This window comes from Dama dama, chromosome 9 (assembly GCF_033118175.1).
Source record: "Dama dama isolate Ldn47 chromosome 9, ASM3311817v1, whole genome shotgun sequence".
NCBI classification, from domain to species: domain Eukaryota; kingdom Metazoa; phylum Chordata; class Mammalia; order Artiodactyla; family Cervidae; genus Dama; species Dama dama.
In genome coordinates this window covers 10,869,805-10,890,569 of record NC_083689.1, presented here as the reverse complement: position 1 = coordinate 10,890,569, position 20,765 = coordinate 10,869,805, and the positions used below count along the sequence as shown (strand labels likewise).

General features: G+C 45.0%; 1 protein-coding gene across 1 annotated transcript in view; it reads left to right on the top strand.

Moving 5' to 3' along the window:
* Positions 1-20,765, top strand: part of TMEM38A (transmembrane protein 38A) — a 34,173-nt gene that overhangs the window by 4,003 nt on the left and 9,405 nt on the right. The window lies entirely within an intron of this gene.

Here is a 20,765-nt window from a genome sequence, read left to right as displayed (position 1 = left end):
GTTTTTGAGATTGCATCCAAGTACTGCATTTCGGACTCTTTTGTTGACTATGATGGCTACTCCATTTCTTCTAAGGGATTCCTGCCCACAGTAGTAGATATAATGGTCATCTGAGTTAAATTCACCCATTCCAGTCCATTTTAGTTCACTGATTCCTAGACTGTTGACATTCACTCTTGCCATCTCCTGTTTGACCACTTCCAATTTGCCTTGATTCATGGAGCTAACATTCCAGGTTCCATATATGCAATATTGCTCTTTACAGCATCAGACCTTGCTTCTATCACCAGTCACATCCATAACTGGGTATTGTTTTTGCCTTGGCTCCATCCCTTCATTCTTTCTGGAGTTATTTCTCCATTGATCTCCATTAGCATATTGGGCACCTACCAACCTGCGGAGTTCCTCTTTCAGTATCCTATCATTTTGCCTTCTCATACTGTTCATGGGGTTCTCAAGGCAAGAATACTAAAGTGGTTTGCCATTCCCTTCTCCAGTGGACCACATTCTGTCAGACCTCTCCACCATGTGGGTGGCCCCACTCGGCATGGCTTAGTTTAGTTTTCTGTGATTATGGTTTTAGTGTGTCTGCCCTCTGATGCCCTCTGGCAACACCTACCGTCTCACTTGGGTTTCTCTTACCTTGGACGTGGGGTATCTCTTCACGGCTGCTCCAGCAAAGCGCAGCCGCTGCTCCTTACCTTGGTGGAGGGGTATCTTCTCATGGCCACCCCTCCTGACCTTGAACGTGGAGTAGTTCCTCTCAGCCCTCCTGCGCCCTGCAGCAGCCACTCCTTGGAACTGGGGTTGCTCCTCTCCGCTGCCGCCCCCGCCCTCAGGCGTGTGGTAGCTCCTCTCAGCCGCGGCTCCTGAGCTGTTGCAGCCTGACGCTCTTGGTTGCTACCCCAACCCTGGGCGAGGGGTAACTCCTCACGGCCGCGCTTCTGAGCGGTCCGTCGCAGCCGGCGCGCTTCTGCGCGGTCCGGTTTCACTTTCACTCTTGATGAAAGTGAGAGAGGAGAGTGAAAAAGTTGGCTTAAAGCTTAACATTCAGAAAACTAAGATCATGGCATCTGGTCCCATCACCTCATGAGAAATAGATGGGGAGACAGTGGAAACAGCAACTGACTTTATTTTGGGGGGCTCCAAAATCACTGCAGATGGTGATTGCAGCCATGAAATTAAAAGACGCTTACTCCTTGGAAGGAAAGTTACGACCAACCTATACAGCATATTAAAAAGCAGAGACATTACTTTGCCAACAAAGGTCTGCCTAGTCAAGGCTATGGTTTTTCCCGAGGTCATGTATGGATGTGAGAGTTGGACTGTGAAGAAAGCTGAGCGCCGAAAAATTGATGCTTTTGAACTGTGGTGTTGGAGAAGACTCTTGAGAGTCCCTTGGACTGCAAGGAGATCCAACCAGTCCATCCTAAAGGAGATCAGTCCTGGGTGTTCATTGGAAGGACTGATGCTGAAGCTGAAACTCCAATACTTTGGCCACCTCATGTGAAGAGCTGACTCACTGGAAAAGACCCTGATGCTGGGAGGGATTGTGGGCAGGAGGAGGAAGGGTCGACAGAGGATGAGATGGCTGGATGGCATCACCGACTCGATGGGCATGAGTTTTGAGTCAACTCCGGGAGTTGGTGATGGACAGGGAGGCCTGGCGTGCTGCAGTTCATGGGGTTGCAAAGAGTCAGACACGACTGAGCAACTGAGCTGAACTGACGTTTATATGTTGGCTGTTTGAACATCCATTCTTTTTTTTTAATTAATAGACAATTTTTTAGAGCAGTTTTAGATCCACAGCAAAAAACTGAAAGTAGTTTTCCATATAGGCTGACTACCTCCTCCACACACAGCCACCCCTACCATTAATGTTCTGCACCAGAGGGAAGCATTTGTTATAGTCAATGAACAAACATTATTGTCAACATCATTATTGTCCTATTACCATTATTGTATTGCATTATCAGCATCATTATCAACTGGTCTGTAGTTGACATAAGGGTTCCTTCGTGTTGTACATTTCATGGATTTTGACAAACATATAGTGACATGTATCCATCATTATGGGGCCTCGCTGCTGGCTCAGTGGTAAAGAATCTGCCTGCCAATGCAGGAGAAGTAGGTTCGATGCCTGGGTCAGGAAGATCCCCAGAGAAGGAAATAGCCACCCACCCCAGTATTCTTGCCTGTAAAATTCCATGGACAGAGGAGCCTGGTAGGCCACAGTTTATGGAGTTGCAAAGTCAGACAATACTTTCTGTGACTAAAATAAAAACATCCATCACTGTAGTATTGTACAGAATAGTCTCACTAACCTAAAAATCCCACAAGCTCTGCCTGTTCATCTCTCCTGCCTCTTCTCCCCAAATCCCTGACAGTGTCTGATCTTTTTACTGTCTCTATACTTCTGCCTTTCCCAGAATGTCACAGACTTGTAGTTATACACTATGTAGCCTTTTCAGACTGGCTTCTTTCACTTAGCAATATGCATTTAAAGCTCCTCCGTGTCTTTCTGTGGCTTGATAGCCCATTACTTTTTAGTGCTGAATAATACTCCATGGTATGACTGTTCCATGGTTTCATTATTCACCTATCGAAGGACATCTTTGTTGCAGTTTGAGCATTTAAAAATTACTGGGCGAGCCCAAGAGAACCAAAAGTGAGGAAGAAAGCTGAGCTCCAGGCTTAGGAGAGAGAGACTTCCTTAGAGAAAGTCTGTGAGCGCACCTCCCATATGTTTGGACCTCACACTAAATAGCACAGAATGGTAGCAGTGCTAAGAGTGCCCTGTGGGGACTCCCTTGGTGATCCAGTGGTTGGGACTCCATGCTACCAATGCAGGTGGCCTGGATTCAATCTCTGGTCCAGGAACTAGATCCTGCATACTGCACCTAAGACCTGGTACAGCAAAAAAAAAAAAAAAAATACGCTGGGAAATCTTCTAGCACTTCCCAGCCATCCACAGACAGGAGACTAACCCCCAGAGAGGGAATGTATGGAGCCCATCACAGGTCAGAACTAGGGTCAGAATCAGTGCTTCTTCCTTAGGCAGATCTGATTTGTAGTATAAGTCCATCCACTAAAATTTCCACCCACAGGTACTTTCCATTTCAGCTCAGTTCCAGAAATAACCCTCACATAATTGCTAAGCACTAAGCTTAATTTCTTTTCATCTTTCAAAGATGAAATAAATAATAGCCCTTTGAAGTGAGTAATAGCCCTGGGTGACCATGTCACCCAGGTTTGCCCAAGACAGACATCCAAAGCCCCAGAACCTCTCAGCCCATGGCAACAGCGACAGTTGGTTGCTCTAGACAGCATCCCCATTCTACAGATGACTAAATTGAGGCTCAGATGGGGAGTGAGCAGCCAGAGCTCACTCATTGAGAGGGAGTGCTTTGGTGACAAACCTGGAATTGAAACCCACATTCTCCTGCTTCCTGGTGCTGCTCTAAGACCCATCAAAAGAAATCAGAATGAAGCATGGCAAAGGGAAAGAGCCAGGGGAACAGTTTCTCCACCACTGCGTGGCTGTGGATCCTCAGGGCAGACTGTCCCCGCCAGCCCCAGGCTTCTCACGTGATAATGGGGAGACTCATCCTGTCTTTCTAGGGTTGCTGGGAAAGTAGTGATAATGATAAAAAGCTCATAGACATAGAAAACAAAATTGTGATTGCCCAAGCAGAAAGGGGAAGTATAAAATAGGGGTATGGGAGTAACAGATACATATAGTTGTGGTTTAGTCGCTAAGTCACGTCTGACTCTTTTGCCACCCTGTGGACAGGCTCCTCTGTCCATGAGATTTCCCAGGCAAGAATACTGGAGTGGGTTGCCATTTCCTTCTCGAGGTGATCTTCCCCACCCAGAGATCAAACTTGTGTCTCTTGCATCTCCTGTATTGGCAGGCACATTCTTTACTGCTGAGCCACCAGGGAAGCCACAGATACATATTACTATATATAAAATAAACAATAAGGATTTACTGTATAGCACAGGGAACTACATTCAATATCTGATAATAATCTATACTGGAAAAGAATCTGAAGAAATATGTATATATATATATATATATATAGCTGAATCACTTTGCTATATATCTTTTTTTATCTTTATTTTTTTTCCATTTATTTTTATTAGTTGGAGGCTAATTACTTTACAATATTGTAGTGGTTTTTGCCATACATTGACATGAATCAGCCATGGATTTACATGTGTTCCCCATCCCGATCCCCCCTCCCACCTCCCTCCCCATCCCATCCCTCTGGGTCTTCCCAGTGCACCAGCCCTGAGCACTGGTCTCATGCATCCAACCTGGGCTGGTGATCTGTTTTACCCTTGATAGTATACTTGTTTCAATGTTGAAATTAACATGATATTGTAAATCAATACACTATACTTCAATTTTATTTATTATATTTTTGGCCACACTACATGGCTCGTAAGATCTTAGTTCCCTGATCTAGGCCCTTGGTAGCGAAAGCACAGGCTCCTAACCAATGGACTGCCAAAGGAATGCCCTTTAACTTTTTTAAAAAGCATAATGATGATAATCAACATAGCACTGAATCATAGGCATAACTTGGTGGAGGGAATGCTCTCATTCTCCCTTCCACAAAAGAGGAAACAGGCTGGAGGTGAGAGGGGGTGGTGCTGGTCATTTGCCCAAAGCCACTGCAGAGTGAGCCGCAGAGGCAAACCCCAGACATGTGACTTTTCTACTAGGCTTCCCGCATAGTGAGGAGCCTACGGAGTTCCTGCAAAACCCAGGCTTCCTACACCCCTACCCCACTCTCCCAGGCCTTATCGTCCCAGCAGGCAAAGGAAAGATCCTGGAAAGAATTCAACCCCTGGGGGTTATTTTTAGTTGCAGAGGTATCCATTTCTGCAAAACATGGGGGCCTCACCTGACCCGGCCCCTATAGGACCCACCAGCTGCTCCCAAGGATTAACTCTCAGCTGGCAGCGTTTTAAATAGATGCCCGGAGGAGGGAAGAAGGCACTGGGCTTCATAATGGAGGAGCTTAGTAGATGCAGAGAGGGTGTACTTTGGGCTTGTGACTTCAGGGTGAGATGGAGGAGGGAAAATTTGATTCCAACCCCTGATAGGAGTTAGGCAAAGAAGGGATTAGGGTTCCCACCTGACAGAAGGAAAGAGATGGAAAAAAAAAGATGGTTTGTCCAAGAACATGTGGTTAGTCAATGGGGGTGTAAAGAGAAAGGGAAGTGTGTTGCTGATTTAATCTGAAACGACTTTTATGAGGCAGGTTTCTGATTTTAGTATGTATTAATATATGCCAGAAAATGGATAAATAACTTGTGATCTGTTCCTATGATGGAATACAGTACAGCAGTGGAAATGAATATTCCCCTTGAAAATACTGAGCTCAGTGAAAGAAGCCAGATGCAAAGGGCCATGTTATATGAGCCCACCTATATGGAATGTGGGGCTTCCCCAGTGGCTCAGTGGTAAAGAATCCACCTGCAGTGCAGGAGACTCGAGTTCGATACCTGGGTTGGGAAAATCCCCAGGAGAAGGGAATGGCAATCTACTCCAGTATCCTTGTCTGGAGAATCCCACGGACAAGGAGTCTGGAGGGCTACAGTCCATGGGGTTGCAAAGAGTTGGACACAACTGAAGCAACAGAGCAGGCACGCATATGGCATGTATAAGTTCAAGAACCATCTTCATCACTTGAAAAGGAAACTCCGGTCCCCATTAGCAGTCGTTCCCCATCCCCTCCTCAGTCCCTGCCAACCACTAATCTGCTTTCTGTCTCTGTGGATTTTCCTTTTCTGGATATTCCGTGTCAGTGGGATCACACAGTGTGTGTTGTGTTGTGGCTTCTTTCACTTAGCCTGTTTTCAGGATTCACCCCTGTTGGAGCACCTGTCAATGCTTCATTTCTTTTTAAGGCTGCATAGCATTCCATTATGTGGATGGACCACATTTAGTTTGTTCGTTCCTCTGTTGATGGACCTTTGGGTGGTTTTCACCTTTTGGCAATTGTGAAGAGTGCTTCTGTGAACATGACCTTTTAAGAGTCCTCTAGAACCTGCTGGTGGGTTACTGTGCTTAAAAGAGCATGGTGCTCCACCCTAGGCTGTGAGACCTCCTGTTCCTGGACCCCCACTCACACCCATTGGGGAGGGGGCAGGCAGTGAGGGGCCCCGCCAGGGGGCTTGGTATGATAAGGCAGGAGAGCACCCCAAGTCCTTCTTGCTTATCAACTTTTAGGGTGACCCTTGTTTTTTTTCTAGTTTTGATGATGAAATATTTCAAACATACAGAATATGTATGACACAGATACCTCTGTGTTCGCTACACTTACCAGATGTGAACATAGATTTGCTTCAGATCTTTTTTTTTTTTTTTTTAAGAAATAGTGACAGAGCCAGTCCCCTCCCTTCCCCCGTTTCCCTCTCTGGATATGTTGTTGTTCAGTCGCTGAGTCGTGTCTGACTCGTTGCGACCCCATGGACTGCAGCACGCCAGGCTTCCCTGTCCTTCACCATCTCCCGGAGTTTGCTCAAACTCATGTCCATTCAGTCAGTGATGCTATCCAACCATCTCATCCTCTGTCACCCACTTCTCCTCTTGCCTTCAGTCTTTCCCAGCATCAGGGTCTTTTCCAGTGAGTCAGCTGTTCGCATCAGGTGGCCAAAGTATTGGAGCTTCAGCTTCAGCATCAGTCCTTCCAATGAATATTCAGGGTTGATTTCCTTTAGGATTCAGTGGTTTGATCTTGCTGTCCAAGGGACTCTCAAGAGTCTTCTAGATATGATCACTGCCCTAAAATCAGCCTATATTATTCCCATGCCTGTATGTATACCTTCACCAGTGTACATATATTTATGAACTGCATGGAGCAGTTTGTGTTGTTTTACATATAGATTATACATAGAATATACATAAACATATCATTTTGCAACCTAGCTTTTTCATTTAGCAGCAGCCTTACGGGATTTATCAGTGTTGATGCATCTAGAGCAGGGGTTCTCAGCCAGAAGATCTATCCTCTGGGGATGTTTGGCAGTATCTGGAAACATTTTTGGTTGTCACAACCAGGATGAGGTGGCGGTTTGGTACCCACCACACTAGAAGTGTCTGACTCTTTGCGACCCTATAGATGATAGCCCACCAGGCTCCTCCGTCCATGGGATTTCCCAGACAGGGATACTGGAGTGGGTTGCCATCTCCTTCTTCAGACTGGGGGTAGGCTATTAGTGTCCAATGAGACAAGGCCAGGGATGCTCCTTGACATCCGTGGTCCCCACCGCAGCAGAGAGTGATCCAGCCTCGCACATCAGCACCGCTGAGGGTGAGGAGCTCAGATCTGGATCTAGTGTGTTGTTGGTGTTTGTTTTGGCCATGTCACACGGCTTGCAGGATCTTAGTTTCCCAGCTTGGGTTTGAGTCCTAACCATTGAACCACCAGGGAATCCCCTAACTCTGGTTCATTTTTGTTTTTAAGGTTTATTCGTTTATCTATTTTGGGCTGCACTGAATCTTTGTTGCTACAGGCAAGCTTTCTCTAGTTGCAGCAAGCAGGGAGGCTACTCTTCACTGAGGTGTTGGGCTTCTCACTGTGGGGGCTTCTCTTGTTGCAGAACCCAGGCTCTAGGTGTGCAGGACCCGTAGCTGTGGCACACAGGCTTAGTTCCCCCGTGGCATGTGGAAGCTTCTCAGACCGGGGATCGAACCCTTGCCCCCTGCATTGGCAGGTGAATTCTTAACAACTGGAGCGTCAGGGAAGCTCCTAGTTCACTTAAAAATGACTACTCTGGTATTCCAGAGTATTTGTGTGACTCTGTGTTCACTCACTCAGTCGTGTCTGACTCTTTGCTGCCCCGTGGACTGTAGCCCGCCGGGCTCCTCTGTCCATGGAATCTCCCAGGCAGGAATACTGGAGTGGGTTACCATTTCCTCCTCCAGGGAGAGGGATGTCTTCCTGACCCAGGGATCAAACCCATGTCTCTTATGTCTCCTTCCTCAGCAGGTGGATTCTGTACCACTAGAACCACCTGGGCAGCCCTCTGTGTGACTCACCCCTCACCAAGAAACAGCAGACTCTGCTTTTCTTGGCTGTCAGCGTGGCAGTGAAATGCGCCCCCCACCCCCACCCCCACGTCTCTTTGTTCACATGCATGAGTTTCTCTCTTGGGCAAATAGTGAGGAATGGAATTGCTGGGGCCAAGTGACTCACAGGTGACTCATTTCCTCCATGTTGCCAAATTGCCTCTCAGCTGGTTCTGCCTATTGATCCTCCCAACTGTGTATGTCCAAGGGAAACTCGGGCTTCTTTCCTCTCAAGGAGGGGCCGATGTTCCTCCTCCCCAGCCTTCTGTCTGAGATTGACTGAGAAGAAGGCAGCTCCTTCTATAGAGTAGAGTGAACTTCATGTTTCTTTCCCCAACGTGAGCTTGACTGATCTGAAAAGAAGGCAGCTGATCTGATTGACGGATCTGAGATTGACTGATCTGAAAAGAAGGCAGCTCCTTCTATAGAGTAGAGTGAACTTCATGTTTCTTGCCCCAACATGAGCTTAGAACACTGGTCATAGGACGTGGGAAAGAGGCTTGGATGCTGACAGTATGTTGTTCCAGTTTTATGTGTTTGTGTATTTGTTTTTAAGATATTTTTGATGTGGACCAAATTTTAAGTCTTTCTTGAACTTGTTACAATATTGCTTCTGTTTTTTATGCTTTGGTTTTTTGGCTGAGAGGCATGTGGGATCTTAGATCTCGGACCAGGGATCGAACCCACACCCCCTGCATTGGAAGGAGAAGGCTTAACCATGGGCCACCAGGGAAGTTCCCTGGACACTGTATCTTGTGCCGAGTGTCCCTTAGCTCTTAGCTTCCCTCTCTCCCCTTCCCACCTTCTCCCACGCACTCCCTTTTCCTGGATCATCTTCTCTCTTCCACCCCTCATCCTCTAGGAAATCCTTGCTCATTGTTCAGATCTCAGCTTAAGCACTGCTACCTAAATGAAGTCTGACCTCCTCAGTTAAGACAGTTGCTGAATTAAACCCTTCAAAGTACCATGTGCCTCCCCCTTATGAGTTTCAACCTCCATTTGTGGGATTATTTAACCATTCTGCTTCCCTACCAGACTACGGACCCCACACAGGTAACCCCTAAACCAACTCTTGTTTATGGCTGCTTCTCTAGTGCCTGGCAAGAGCCTGATACACGGTCAGAACTCATAAATCCTCACTGAAGCCGGGGTGATCTTGAGAAAGCCACTCAAGATCTGTTGCCTCATCTGTCAGGTTCTATGTTAGTTTTCTAGGGATGCCATGATGAATGACCACAAACTAGAGGGCTCGAAACAACAGAAATTTGTTCTTTCCATGTTCTGAAGGCTAGAGTCCAAAGTCAAAGTGTCTGGGTCCCTCTGGAAGCTTCAGGAGAAGAACCATTTGTGCTTCTCTCCTAGTTTCTGGTGTCTTCCAGCCATCCTTGGCATTCTTTGGCTTGTACACACATCACTCCAATCTTTGCCTCTGACCTCATATGGATTTTTAAAAAATTATTTTATTATTCTTATTTTATTTATTTTTTGGTCATGTGGCATGTAGGATCTTGGTTTCCTGACCAAGGATCAAACCTGCATCCCGTGCATTGGAAGCATGGAGTTTTAACCACTAGACCTTCAGGGAATCCCCCCTCATCTGGATTTTTGTATAAATTTCCTTTGTCTGCCATAATGAAGCACCACGAGCTGGGTGGCTTATAACAGAAATGTATTGTCTCACAATTCTGGAAGCTAGAAATTCAAAATCAGGGTGTCAGCAGGGTCATGATCTCTCTGATGGTCCTAGGAAGGAAGCTTAGGAAAAGCTTCCGGAGGCGTCCTTGAAGTTCCATGACTTACAGCTGCATCACTGCAGTCTCTGCCTCCTTTATACAGCTCCTCCTCTGCGATCCATCTCCTCTTATCAGGAACACCAGATGCTGTATTAAGGCCCACATAATGAGTTCATCTTGAATTAATTACATCTGCAAAGACCGTATTTCCAAATAAGGCCCCATTCACAGATACCAGGGGTTAGGACTTAAACGTATCTCTTTGTGAGTTTAACTCGCAACACCTTCTTATCTGTGTCTACCTCTCCTTTTCTGCCTTTTACAAGAACACTCGTTGGATTCAGGACAAACCCAGATGTTCCACTATGATCTCATCTTGAGATCCTTACCTTAATCACATCCGCAAAGACCCTGCTTCAAATGAGGTCACTTTCTGAGGTTCTGATGGACGTGAACTTGAGGGGGGAGGGGCGTACTCTTCCCTCCTGTAACTCTCTGTAGGTAGGGGTATCGACCCCTAGGTTACCTGGGGTGGAAAGCTGGGCTCTGAGGCTGAAGCCTTGAGGATGCTATGAAGGTATGTAGCTGCCTAGGATACAATAGTAATTCACTTAAAACAAGGAACTCAGTAAGTGAAGAGAGCAGGGGAGGGTGTTGTTATAATGTGCCCAACATAACTGCAATGCTTGAGTGTTCAGTCCACATTTGCTAGAATGTAAGCTCCAGGCGTTAGGAGTTTCTTCACTCACAATTATTATTAGCTACCGTGTATCAGGCACGGTGCCCAGCATGGAGGAAGGGAGGAGGCTGGGATGGAGGGTTCGGAACCAGCAGCAGATAAGATGGATAAGGTCCTTGTACTCACCGAAGGATTAAGATCAAGTCAACTTGTTGGGGTGCTTCCCAGGTGACGCTAGGGGTAAAGAACCTGCCTGCCAATGCAGTAGATGTAAGAGATACGAGTTCGATCCCTGGGTCGGGAAGAATCCCTGGAGGAGGGCACAGCAACCCACTCCAGTATTCTTGCCTGAAGAATTCTATGGAGAGAGGGGCCTGGTGGGCTACGGTCTGTAGAGTCACACAAAGTTGGACGTGACTGAGTAACTTAGCACACATGCATGCAACTTGTTGAGTGTATCAGTAGTATACAGTTATTTACATCAATAGCTTCACACTTAGTACATGGCCTAAAGAGGTCAAGCTTTCAGATTTGACAGTTTTTAAGTTTTTATTTATTTTTATTTCTCTGGCTGCACTGGGTCTTCGTTGCAGCCTGCAGGCTTCTCCAGTGGCAGCTCATGGGCTTCTCTCGAGTTGTAACCTGCAGGCTCAGTAGTCGCAACACACAGGCTTAGCTGCTTCCAGGCATGTGGGATCTTAGTTCCCTGACCAGGGGTTGAACCCTCATCCCCTGCATTGGAAGACAGATTCTTAACCACTAGACCACCAGGGAAGTCCTAGATTTGACAATTTAGAGACAAAACTCATCCAATCACTAGAAATAAAGAGAAACTTACCCTTCAAAATCCCCAGAGCTGGACTGATTATATCTTTTGATTAGTCTTTTGATCATGTATTGTAACCTTGTTATCTCACATCCACATTGAGTGGAGTTTTCATTGGATTTAAGTAAACTATTTAAAGAGAGCTACTGGGGAATACTCCTCAGCCATAAAAAAGAATGAAATAAATGCCATTTTCAGCAATATGGATGAACCTAGAGATTATCATACTAAGTGAAGTAAGGCAGAATGAGAAAGACAAATACCATATGATATCACTTATAGATGGAATCTAAAATATGACACAGATAAATTTATCTACAAAACAGAAAAAGACACCCATAGAGAACAGACTTGTGGTTGCTGGGGTGGTGGGGGAGGGAAGGGATGGGCATTTGGGATAAACAGATGCAAACTGTAGTAGGATGGATATGTATATATATACACATACATATACATACATATATATATATATATAGGATGTATATATGTATACAGCAAATATGGAAAACTCAGCAGTGGCCACAGGACTGGAAAAGGTCAGTTTTCATTCCAATCCCAAAGAAAGGCAATGCCAAAGAACGCTCAAACTACCACACAATTGCACTCTTCTCACACACTAGTAAAGTAATGCTTAAAATTCTCCAAGCCAGGCCTCAGCAATACGTGAACCATGAACTTCCAGATGTACAAAATGGTTTTAGAAAAGACAGAGGAACCAGAGATCAAATTGCCAACATCCACTGGATCATCAAAAAGGCAAGAGAGTTCCAGAAAAACGTCTATTTCTGCTTTATTGGCTATGCCAAAGCCTTTGACTGTGTGGATCACAATAAACTGTGGAAAATTCTGAAAGAGATGGGCATACCAGACCACCTGACCTGCCTGTTGAGAAACCTGTATGCAGGTCAGGAAGCAACAGTTAGAACTGGACATGGAACAACAGACTGGTTCCAAATAGGAAAAGAAATACATGAAGGCTGTATATTGTTACCCTGCTTATTTAACTTATATGCAGAGTACATCATGAGAAATGCTGGGCTGGATAAAGCACAAGTTGGAATCAAGATTGTTGGGAGAAATATCAATAACTTCAGATAGGCAGATGACACCACCCTTATGGCAGAAAGTGAAGAACTAAAGAGCCTCTTGATGAAAGTGAAAGAGGAGAGTGAAAAAGTTGGCTTAAAGCCCAACATTTAGGAAACTAAGATCATGGCATCTAGTCCCATCACTTCATGGGAAATAGATGGGGAGACAGTGGAAACAGCAACTGACTTTATTTTTTTGGGCTCCAAAATCACTGCAGATGGTGACTGCAGCCATGAAATTAAAAGATGCTTACTCCTTGGAAGAAAAGTTATGACCAACCTAGACAGATATTAAAAAGGAGAGACTTTACTTGGCCAATAAAAGTCTGTCTAGTCCGTCTAGTCATAGTCTGTCCGGCTCTGGTTTTTCCAGTGGTCATGTATGGATGTGAGAGTTGGACTGTAAAGAAAGGAGAGCACCAAAGAATTGATGCTTTTGAACTGTGGTGTTGGAGAAGACTCTTGAGAGTCCCTTGGACTGCAAGGAGATCCAACCAGTCCATCCTAAAGGAGATCAGTCCTGCGTGTTCATTGGAAGGACTGATGTTGAAGCTGAAACTCCAGTACTTTGGCCACCTCATGTGAAGAGCTGACTCATTGGAAAAGACCCTGATGCGGGGAAGGATTGAGGGTAGGAGGAGAAGGGGACGACGGAGGATGAGATGGTTGGATGGCATCATCGACTCGATGGATGTGGATTTGGGTGTACTCGGGGAGTTGGTGATAGACAGGGAGGCCTGGTGTGCTGCGGTTCACGGGGTCACAAAGAGTCAGACACGACTGATCGACTGAACTAAAGCTGAACTGAATATAGGATGGATAAACAACAAGGTCCTACTATATAGCACAGGCAACTATACTCAGCATCCTTTGACAAACCTCAATGGGAAAGGACATGAAAAGGAATGGATATGTATGCATAACTGAATCACTTTCCTGTACAGCAGAAATTAGCAAAACCTTATAAATCAACTATACTTCAATAAAATTAAAATAAAATTTACAAAATAAATAATAAAGATAGTCATTGGTACCACCTCTGGCTGTGAGAACTAAGTGACTGTCTCTTACAACTTCATTCTAAATTCATTCTCTGGAAAATGAAGCTGGGGGGAGGGAAGGAATCAAGATGATGAACTAAGTTGTCACACCAGAAGACACCCGAGTTCCAAGTTGGGGGGGCGCGGTGACTGGAAGATTATGACAATGACAGGATAAAGATAGAACTGAACTATTTCAAAAGATTTGCAAGACTTTCAGTGGGTAGTACAAATTGTACAGTTTGACTAATAGACATCAATCTTGTACCACTAGTGGTTTTGTTAATGTGTTTTTAAGGAACTAGACCCCCCCCCCACCTTCATTTTAATTTGGGATCTTAAAATAGCTTTCATCTTGAAAAAGTTCAAGACTCAGAAGTAATTTATTATTTATTGTGCCTATGCCACACAGCTTGCAGGATCTTAGTTCCCCTACCAGGGATTGAACCCTCCACAGTGAAAGCACGAAGCCCAGCGGCTATGCTGTGCCATGTTAAGTCGCTTCAGCTGTGTCTGACTCTAAGATCCCATGGACCGTAGCCCACCAGGCTCCTCTGTCCATGGGACTCTCCAGGCAAGGATACTGGAGTGGGTTGCTGTGCCCTTCTCCAGGGGATCCCCCTGACCCAAGGATCAAACCCAGGTCTTCTGCACCGGCAGGTGGGTTCTTTACCACTAGCGCCACCTGGGAAGCCCCCCTAACTGCTGTACCACCAGGGAATTTCCAGAAGTTGCAAAAATGAAGCAAAGAGTTTCCAGCTTCCCCAGCTTCATCCAATGACATCTTACCTAATGATAGCTCATTATGAAAAAAAACAAACAAACCAACCTGAAAATTGGGACTTCCCTGGAGGTCCAGTGGTTAAGAATCTGTCTTCCTATGCAGAGCATGCAGGTTCAATCCCTGGTCAGGGAACTAAGGTCCTACATGCCACAGGGCAATTAAGCCTGTGCCCCACAGCTAACCCTACTGGCTAACCACAATGAAAGATCCTGTGTACACAACTATGATCAAACACAACCAAATAAATATTAAAAAATAAAAAAAACTGGAGATTGACACCAGTAACACCTACTATAGACTTTATTCAGCTGTTTTTCCTTGCACTTAAAAAAAATACAGTCCTTTGAAATTTTATCACATGTGTAGATTTGAGTAACCACCACCACGGTCAGGATATAGAGTGGTTCTGACACCCCAGGAAAACTCCCTTGTGAAAAGAAAGTGGAAGTTGCTCAGTTGTGTCTCCAGGCCAGAATACTGGAGTGGGTAGCCTTTCCCTTCTCCAAGGGATCTTCCCATCCCAGGGATCGAACCCATGTCTGCCACATTGCATGCAGATTCTTTACCAGCTGAGCCACAAGGGAAGCCCAAGAATACTGCTGTGGGTAGCCTATCCCTTCTTCAGCATATCTTCCTGACCCAGGAATCAAACCAGGGTCTCCTGCATTGCAGGCAGATTCTTTACCTACTGAGCTATCAGGGAAGCCCTCTATAATTAGATCCTCTTTAGAAGCCTAACCCCTGGTAACCACTGATCTGCTCTCTGCCACTCATCACCATGGTTTTTATCCCATGGAGAATGTTACATAAATGGAATCAGACAGTTCATAACCGAGATTGGCAGTTTTCACTGGGCATTATACTCCGGAGATCTGTTCAGATAGTTTTTGCATCCCTGGTTCATTTCATCCCTGTTTCATTATTGAATAGTATTCCATGGTACAGATATACCAGGGTTTGTTTATCCATTCACCCATTGAAGCCATTTAAGTTGTTTACAAATAAAAACTGCTATGAACATTTGTATGAATGACTGTGGAGAAGGCAATGGCACCCCACTCCGGTACTCTTGCCTGAAAAATCCCACGGACAGAGGAGCCTGGTAGGCTGCAGTCTATGGGGTCGCAAAAAGTCAGACACAACTGAGCGACTTCACTTTCACTTTTCACTCTCATGCATTGGAGAAGGAAATGGCAACCCACTCCAGTGTTCTTGCCGGGAGAATCCCAGGGATGGGGGAGCCTGGTGGGCTGCCGTCTATGGGACTGCACAGAGTCGGACACGACTGAAGCGACTCAGCAGCAGCAGCAGCTATGTGAATACCAGATTCTCCTTTTTGAACAAAATCTTATGCCAAAGTCTGAGATGAAGCATTAAATGAAATTGTGCTCCATTTCAACTCCAGCATACCCACTTGATTTCTCCTTGGCTTCTGCAAACCCTCATAGTTCCCAGGAACACAGTTTGAAAACCATTGCTCTTGGGAGCCCAACCTCTCAGCCGTGGATGGAAAGTTTGGGGTTATCAGGGCTGCAGGATGTCAGGACACGGACCAGCTCATTCCCCTATCTCAGTGGTGCTCGACTATGCTGCACAGAGGAATCACTCAAGAGCGTTAAAAAATCTACAAGCCTAGCCACACCCCAGACCCACCAACTGAGACACTTGGCTGGGGCAGAGGGATCAGGTGTTTGTAAAGTCCCCAGGTAATCCTGATGTACATCAAGGTGGAAACTAATGCACTGAGCCATCTTCCTTAGGCGTGGGGTCCCTATTTCTATTTGCTAGTTAAGTCCATTGTTTCACATGCTCTTTCTTGGGTTGAACAAGAAGACTCAATTAGTATCATTTGTGTATGTGTGTATCTCCAGCTGTGGGCTTCAGCTGGTGGCTCAGTGGTAAAGAATCCACCTGCAATGCAGGAGACACGGGTTCGATCCCTAAGTCAGGAAGATCCCTTGGAGAAGGAAATGGCAACCCACTCCAGTATTCTTGCCTGGGAAATCCCACGGACAGAGGAGCCTGGTGGGCTTACAGTCCATGGGATCACAAAAAGAGTTGGAGACGACTGAGCGACCAAACAGCAAAGCAACAATCTTCAGTTGCAGAAACTGTGAAATATAGTACATCTTTTCTTTGCTGGCCTTTTATTTTTTTTAACAGCTTTATGGAGATATAATTCTTGTACCACCCAATACACCCATTTAAACCATCCCATTCACTGGTTTTGAGTATATTCACAGAATTATGCAACCATCACCTCTCAAAGAAACCCAGATCCTTGAGCTCTTACCTTCCCATCTCCCCTATCCCCTCTATCCCTAAGCAACCACTAAGCTACTTTCTTTTATTCAATGTGAAAAATTGTGTGAAGTACCAATAGAGTGGAGTCCGCAGGGTAGTGGAAGTCCTCAGGAGTGACTGGCTTAGTAGAGCAAGGAAGCCTTCCTGGAGGAAGTGGCATTTGTGCTTGGACAGTTTTGCTTGTGTCTTTGTTCCTTCTATGCTGCTAATGGGGTTGCTTTCTCTCCCTCCCCACTCTGTCAGTATAATTCTATATTCAAGGACTCCCTTATCTGGCTTTGCTCATTGCTTTTTTTGCACCCTTCCAAACACATGGGCATGCCTGCACTGTCCGTCTTGGTACCAGTATCTCGTGACTTCCCTCTGCCCTGATGGCACTCTCCCAATAAGACAAGACTTGGAAGCAGGACATCAGATTGTCCTTTCAAATTTCTTCTGTACCTTCCTATCTGGGGCCAGTCAAAGCAAATAAACTTTCTCCATAAGAGCACAACTCAACAAAAGAAAAACAACCCAGTTTTTTAAAAAATACACAAAGGACTTGAATAGACATTTCTGCAAAGAAGATATTGGAATGACCAATAAGAACCTTCCCTGGTGGTCCAGTGCCTAAGACTCTGTGCTCCCAATGCAGAGGGTCTGGATTCAATCCCTGGTAAGGCAGCTAGATCCACATGCCACAACTAAGGCCCAGTACAGCCAAATAAATAAGTTAAACTATTTAAAACAGTGGTGGTGCAGAGAAAAAAAAAAGACGAATAAGCATTTGAAAAAAGTGCTCAGTATCACCAGCCATTCAGTTCAGTTCAGTTCAGTCGCTCAGTCATGTCTGACTCTTTGCAACCCCATGAATCGTAGCACGCCAGGCCTCCCTGTCCATCACCAACTCCTGGAGTTCACCCAAACTCATGTCCATCAAGTCGGTGATGCCATCCAGCCATCTCATCCTCTGTCATCCCTTTCTCTTCCTGCCCCCAATCCCTCCCAGCATCAGGGTCTTTTCCAATGAGTCAGCTCTTCACATGAGGTGGCCAAAGTATTGGAGTTTCAGCTTCAGCATCAGTCCTTCCAATGAACACCCAGGACTGATCTCCTTTAGGATGGACTGGTTGGATCTCCTTGCAGGCCAAGGGACTCTCAAGAGTCTTCTCCAACGCCACAGTTCATTCAAAAGCATCAATTTTTTGGCGCTCAGCTTTCTTCACAGTCCAATTCTCACATCCATACATGACCACTGGAAAAACCATAGCCTTGACTAGACGGACCTTTGTTGGCAAAGTAATGTCTCTGCTTTTTAATATGCTATCTAGGTTGGTCATAACTTTCCTTCCAATGAGTAAGTGTCTTTTAATTGCATTGCTGGAATCACCATCTGCAGTGATTTTGGAGCCCAAAAAAATAAAGTCTGACACTGTTTCCACTGTCTCCCCATCTATTTGCCATGAAGCGATGGGACCAGATGCCATGATCTTAGTTTTCTGAATGTTGGGCTTTAAGCCAGCTTTTTCACTGTCCTCTTTCACTTTCATCAAGAGGCTCTTTAGTTCTTCACTTTCTGCCATAATGGTGGTGTCATCTGCATATCTGAGGTTATTGATATTTCTCCCAGCAATCTTGATTCCAACTTGTGCTTTATCCAGCCCAGCATTTCTCATGATGTACTCTGCATATAAGTTAAATAAACAGGGTGACAATATACAGTCTTGACATATTTCTTTTCCTATTTGGAGCCAGTCTGTTGTTCCATGTCCAGTTCTAACTGTTGCTTCCTGACCTGCATATACAAATAGCTGAGAAAAGAAGAGAAGCGAAAAGCAAAGGAGAAAGGGAAAGATATTCCCATTTGAATGCAGAGTTCCAAAGAATAGCAAGGCAAGATAAGAAAACCTTCCTCAGCGATCAATGCAAAGAAATAGAGGAAAACAACAGAATGGGAAAGACTAGAGATCTCTTCAAGAAAATTAGAGATACCAAGGGAACATTTCATGCAAAGATGAGTTCAATAAAGGACAGAAATGGTATGGACCTAACAGAAGCAGAAGATATTAAGAAGAGGTGGCAAGAATACACAGAAGAACTGTACAAAAAAGGTCTTCATGACCCAAATAATCATGATGGTGTGATCACTCACCAGACATCCTGCAATGTGAAGTCAAGTGGGCCTTAGAAAGCATACTACGAACAAAGCTGGTGGAGGTGATGGAATTCCAGTTGAGCTATTTCAAATCCTGAAAGATGATTCTGTGAAAGTGCTACACTCAATATGCCAGCAAATTTAGAAAACTCAACAGTGACCACAGGACTGGAAAAGATCAGTTTTCATTCCAATCCCAAAGAATGGCAATCCAAAAGAATGCTCAAACTACTGCACAATTGCACTCATCTCACACGCTAGTAAAGTAATGCTCAAAATTATCCAAGCCAGGCTTCAGCAATACGTGAACTGTGAGCTTCCAGATGTTCAAGCTGGTTTTAGAAAAGGCAGAGGAAATCAAATTGCCAACATCCGCTGGATCATCAAAAAAGCAAGAGTCCCAGAAAAACATCTATTTCTGCTTTATTGACTATGCCAAAGCCTTTGACTGTGTAGATCACAATAAACTGTGGAAAATTATGAAAGAGATGGGCATACCAGACCACCAGTCATTAAGGAAATGCAAATCAAAACCACAATGAGATACCACCTCACACCCATCAGGATAGCTAGTCCTAAAAAACAAAACAGTAAGTGTTACCGAGGAAGTGGAGAAGTTGGAACCCTTGTGCATTGCTGGTGGGAATGTAAAATGGCATGGTTGCTGTGGAGAACAGTGGGAAAGTTTCTCAAAAAGTTAAAAATGAAATTAACCTTTGATCTGGCAAATCCACATCTGGAATTATACCTCAAAGAATTGAAAGCAGGAACTCACAGATATTTGTATGGTCTTGTTCTTACCTGCCATATTCATAATAGCTAAAGGTTGTATGCAACCCAAATGTCCACTGACAGATGAATGGATATGCAGAAGGTGGTAGACACATTCAGTGAAATATTATTCATCCTTAAAAAGGAAGAAAAATCTGACATATCCTATGACATGGATGACCCTTGAGGATTTTATGCAAAATGAAAGGATCCAGGCACAAAAATGGCAGATGCTGTATGATTCCACTTACTTGAGATCTCTAGAATAGTCAAGTTCAGAGAGATGGAAGGAAGAGTGGTAGGCGTCAGGGGCTGGGATGAAGGGAGAATGGGGAGTTAATGTTTGATGGGCCAGAGTTTCAGTTTTGGGAGGTGAAAACTCTATAAATATGAATAATGGGGATGGTTGTGCAATAACATAGGTGTGCTTAATGGTACTGAACCATACCCTTAAAATGGTTAAAATGGCACATTTTATGTATATTTTACTGCACCCACTTTTTCTTTTTCTTTTAAATAAGGAAAGACCAAAGGTACAGGTATAGGCTTATGGGGATCTTGGCATCCGCCCAAGGCAGGAGTAGCTGCGTCAGACGTTCTCAGCTGCATGTTGCCCTCTTCAAGCTTTAGTCTCCTCATAATTCCTTGGTGGTCCAATGGTTAAGACTGCACGCTTCCACTGCAGGAGGCATGGGTTCAATCCCTGGTCAGGGAATTAAGATCTCATGAGCCAAGAGGCATGGCCAAGCAAAACAAAACAAGTTTCAGTCTCCTTGGGTAGGATAATAAGAGTGATCACTTGGCTGCAGTCATCAATGAGGATTTAATGAGTCCTTCCTATAAACACTAAAACCCAGTGTCTGAGAGGGCTTTCTTGATAGCTCAGCGGTAAAGAATCTGCCTGAGATGCAGGAGACCCGGGTTTGATCCCTGGGTCAGAAAGATCCCTTGTTGAAGAAAGTGGCAGCCCACTCCAGTATTCTTGACTGGAAAACCCCGTGGACAGAGGAGCCTAATGGGCTACAGTTTGTGGGATCACAAGAGTCGGACACAGCTTGATGGGTAAACCACCACCATCACCACCTCTGACCCAGGAATGCTTGCTAAATATGAAAGTGAAAGTGAAGGTCGCTCAGTCGTGTCCGACTCCTTGCAACCCTATGGACTTTAGAGTCTATGGAATTCTCCAGGCCAGAACACTGGAGTGGGTAGCCTTTCCCTTCTCCAGGGGATCTTCCCAACCCAGGGATCAAACCCAGGTCTCCCTCATTGTAGGTGGATTCTTTGCCAACTGAGCTATAAGGGAAGACCTGCTAAATA